This window comes from Chelonia mydas, chromosome 1, assembly GCF_015237465.2.
Source record: "Chelonia mydas isolate rCheMyd1 chromosome 1, rCheMyd1.pri.v2, whole genome shotgun sequence".
NCBI lineage: Eukaryota > Metazoa > Chordata > Testudines > Cheloniidae > Chelonia > Chelonia mydas.
The window spans coordinates 194,870,772-194,874,848 of record NC_057849.1 but is presented as its reverse complement, the minus strand read 5'-3'; the positions used below and the strand labels follow the sequence as shown (position 1 = coordinate 194,874,848).

The 4,077-nt window shown below is 51.1% G+C and overlaps 1 protein-coding gene across 6 annotated transcripts in view; it reads left to right on the top strand.

The window, feature by feature from the left end:
* Positions 1-29: 29 nt before the first annotated feature.
* ST3GAL6 (ST3 beta-galactoside alpha-2,3-sialyltransferase 6) overlaps positions 30-4,077 on the top strand; it is a 97,957-nt gene continuing 93,909 nt past the window's right edge. For 3 of the 6 annotated variants that reach the window (XM_037908470.2, XM_037908453.2, XM_037908482.2), the window contains exon 1: positions 30-506. The gene's annotated coding sequence lies outside the window, so the exon portion shown is untranslated. The remainder of the gene's footprint in view (positions 507-4,077) is intronic. The other 3 variants (XM_037908460.2, XM_037908474.1, XM_037908487.1) reach the window with 3 other exon arrangements.

The following is a 4,077-nucleotide window of genomic DNA, read 5'->3' as shown; positions in this document are numbered from 1 at the left end:
CTCTCTCTGTCAGTTTAGCCTCGAGTCGGGGCCTCATTTACGCAACATCCGCTGGCTGCCTTATGGCAAAGCGATTGACCTCTGCAGCGCAGGGTGCTCAGCCGAAAGTTGTTTCTGCTCAAAGCCCTGGAAAGCCACGCGGAGACCCCTGTAGCGCGGCCCCTAGGCGGGCTCCAGGGACCGGCTGCGTCGGGCTCCGGCGGGTGTCCGGCCAGTTCAGCGGGGGCGGGGGGCGTCTCCGTTTCCCCTAACCAGAGACGCGCTCCGAGAAAGCAGCAGTCGCCGCAGCATCTGGCAGGAGGCGGAGCCCGCCCCGGGCTCCTGGACGCCGTCTCCCGCTTTCAGGGCACTTAGACGCAGCTCAGCCCGGGCCAGCCAGCAGCGCCCTCGCAGCCTACCCCCAGCATGCGGCGGGCGGCGTTCCCCAGCTAACCCCCGCCCACGCTTGTGTGCTCCGCAGCCTGGGGCAGCGAGCGGGGCCGGAGTGCCGCAGCCGGACGGGCACAGTGAGTAACGCGCCAGCGTTGGCGGGGAAAAGGGGTAGCGCTTGGGGCTGGCCCCCGGGGAGCGAGAGAGAGGCCGGGGCCGCGGGGTCCGGTGGAGGGAGCTGCGCCCCCGGGGAAGCCGCGGGCAGCGAGGCGGCTCTTCCTGTCGCGCTCTGCTTGGCTGGGCGCCGGGCGGGGCCGGTGTGAACGCGGCTGGGCTCCCCAGCGCCCTTGCGAGGCAGCCCGCCCTGCGGCGCAGGGAGCTGGAGGCGCGCGCGCCCCAGGCAGGCTGCCCCGGGGAGCGCGTTTCGGAGGCGAAGGGGAGAGGCGCTGCGCCGAGCTGGCGATGGGAGCGGAGAGGGAAGGCACATGACGGGGCGACGAGGCGGCGGGTGGTGTGTCCCCCAGCGCTGCCCGGCCCCCTCCGTGGCGCCCTGTGTGCGTGTCGCCTGCTTCCCCGCGCTGGCCCCCTTCCGTCCCGGCATGAATTCGGTTCTCCTGGGAGCGGTGTGAACGGGGGCCGCGAACCGATTGCAGGGAGGCGGAGTGGGATTGCGAGCGCGGCATTCGGAGCTGTGGAAGGGTGGGGGGCGGCTTCCTTCCAAATTCTCTTAATGCCTGCCGAAAAGATCGACTCTGGGTCTGTAATAGGAGCTCCGGAGGCGTTGCCCCTCTTCCTCTGATTTCTGGGAGCAGGAAATACCAAGGCACAGCCCGCCTGTTTTTGTGAAAAGATTCAGTGCAATCGCAAGGAATAAAACCACTTAGTGCACTTTCGTTCGTGCAGATATTTCCTCTCCTACCAGCCGATCCATGTGGCAGCCTCGCTGATCTCTCTATCTCTCTATCTATCCACCGTGCAAATTTGTTTGCCAAATTTCAAGTCTGATTTATAAACTGAGAGGACCTGAATATATATATATGTGTGTGTCTGTGTGTAAAATAAGTTTTTCTTCTCTCTGTCTCTTGTTCTTGTTTGGAAAAACCCACGAAGATGGGGAAAACCCTGTATAACAAACTGATTATAGGCACAGTGCTGTAAAATGCAGTCAGCAGAGAAATCTGAAGAGAAATTCCCCCACCCCCTTAGTCTGATACAATAATCCTAGGTGTTAATTTAAAAACACCTCAAAGAGAAGTGATGTTTTTTTAATTGAGTGCCCCTTGTTATCAAAAGAAGGTGTGGTTTTTTCCCCCCTTACTAAAATATAGTTAACACCAAATGCATTTTAAAATGAACAGTAGTTTACAGCATGCATCTGAAGAGGTGGGTTTTTTACCCACGAAAGCTTATGCCCAGATAAACCTGTTAGTCTTCAAGGTGCCACCGGAATCCTTGTTGTTTTAGTAGTTTACAGGTAATCTTTTGATGGACTGTTTCTTAAGTATTCTGCAAAGCCAGCTACCTTTTTGTCACTGAAAAAAATCTAAAAGTTTCTATTCGTGTGCTGTTATTTAGTGGCTCTGCAGAGTATGATTTGAATGATGTATTTTGGTTTTGACAGTCAATATTCAGATTACAGTTATTTAAAATTATGAGCCCAATCCTGCAGTCTTTATTCAGGCAAAATTTTCAGTGAAATCAGTGGGAGTTTACCTGATTATAGGCCTGAACCAAAACCCACTGAAGTCACAGAAAGAAAAGGAGTACTTGTGGCACCTTAGAGACTAACCAATTTATTTCAGCATGAGCTTTCGTGAGCTACAGCTCACTTCATCCGAAGTGAGCTGTAGCTCACGAAAGCTCATGCTGAAATAAATTGGTTAGTCTCTAAGGTGCCACAAGTACTCCTTTTCTTTTTGCGGATACAGACTAACACGGCTGTTACTCTGAAGTCACAGAGAATATTTCCATTGACTTTAATGGGGACTGGACTGCTTATATCAACCTGAAATTTGGTAGCCAAATTGTAAAATGAAACCTTAATTTCTTCATACTCTGTCTCTCCCATCTCCCCCACCACACTCCTTATGTCAAGTTTGTAATGCATAAAAATATTTGTCTCTTCACATAGTTACACAGCCATTAGGCAAAGACAGTTTAGTTGGCTGAACATTCAAGACCTTAGCATTGGGATTGTTTCTATAATGACAGACAGTTGCATTGTAGCCAAACTGAATGCAAATAGTAACCAAAGATGTGTATGTATATCAACCTGGAAAACTTCTACAGGTTGATCAATTTGTATTAGATTTCTTATTTGTACTATAAGGTTATTCCAAGGAGAGTACAAAAATTAGGGCTGTGCCTTTTTTATTTTTTGCTTCTTTATGATGCATTAGAAAAGTCAAAATAGCACTTTTTACCTTTTTTGCAGTGCTCAGGTGTCAAAATTTTAACAAGAGCTCCCTCAAAAGTTTTCACATTCTTTAAAGTAGGGGTTCTCAAACTTTTATTGCTGGGCCCCTCTTTGAAAATATTTCAGACTGTGATGATCCCCCACCCTGCTCTTGGTACTAGGCATAGTTTTTGCGGCATCAGTGCAGATTCCTATAGAGTTAAGTAACTATACTATGGGTATATTTACACTGGCAGAGTTACAGCACCGGCAGTACACTGCTCAGAGAGTGCTGAAGGGAAACCGCTGTTATGTGTTCACACTGTCGGCTGCCTGCACAATAGCGTGTTTACACTTCCGGCACTTGCAGCGGTATTTGAAGTGGTGCACGCTGGGCAGCTGTCCCACAGAGCATCTTTCCTTGTTCAGCCACTAAGAGTTGCGTGAAGGTGGAGGGGGCTGCAGGGCATCCTGGGTCCTGACCCAGTGCCCTGTGATGCATTGCTTCACATCCCAGCAATCCCTGTGCTTCTGTCTGCATTTGGCACCATCTTTCAACTGGTTTGTGTACTGTGTCTGCGGGAATGGATCCTGCACTGTTGACCAATATGCTGCTCGCTCTTACTAACATATCAAGAGTGGCAGTGGAGTTATTCCTTAGACTGCAAAGGCAAGAGGAGTGCGACGTTGATCTCGCCACGCGTAGTAGCTACGACACGAGATTGCTTGTGGCATTCACGGAGATGCTGACCACAGTGGAACGCGGCTTTTGGGCTCGGGGAAACAAGCACTGAGTGGTGGGATCACATCGTCATGCATGTCTGGGATGACGAGCAGTGACTGCAGAACTTTCATATGAGGAAAGCCACATCCATGGGACTGTGTGATGAGCTCGCCCCAGCCCTGCGGCGCAAGAACAAGAGCATGAAAGCTGTCCTGTCATTGGAGAAAAGCATGGCGATTGCACTATGGAAGCTGGCTACTTCAGACTGCTGCCGATTGGTCACTAACCAGCTCGGAGTGGGAAAATCAACCATTGGACGCGTGTTGACGGAAGTATGCAGGGCCATTAATCGCATCCTGCTCCAAAAGACCGTGACTCTGGACAACATGCGTGACATTGTGGATGGCTTTGCACAAATGGGCTTCCCTAACTGCAGAGGGGCAATAGATGGCATGCATATTCCAATTCTGGCACCAGACCAACTAGCCCACGAGTACATTAATTGGAAGGGGTATTTCTCTATGTTTCTCCAGGTGCTTGTGGATCACCATGGGCATTTCACGGACATTAACGCAGGCTGGTCTGGAAA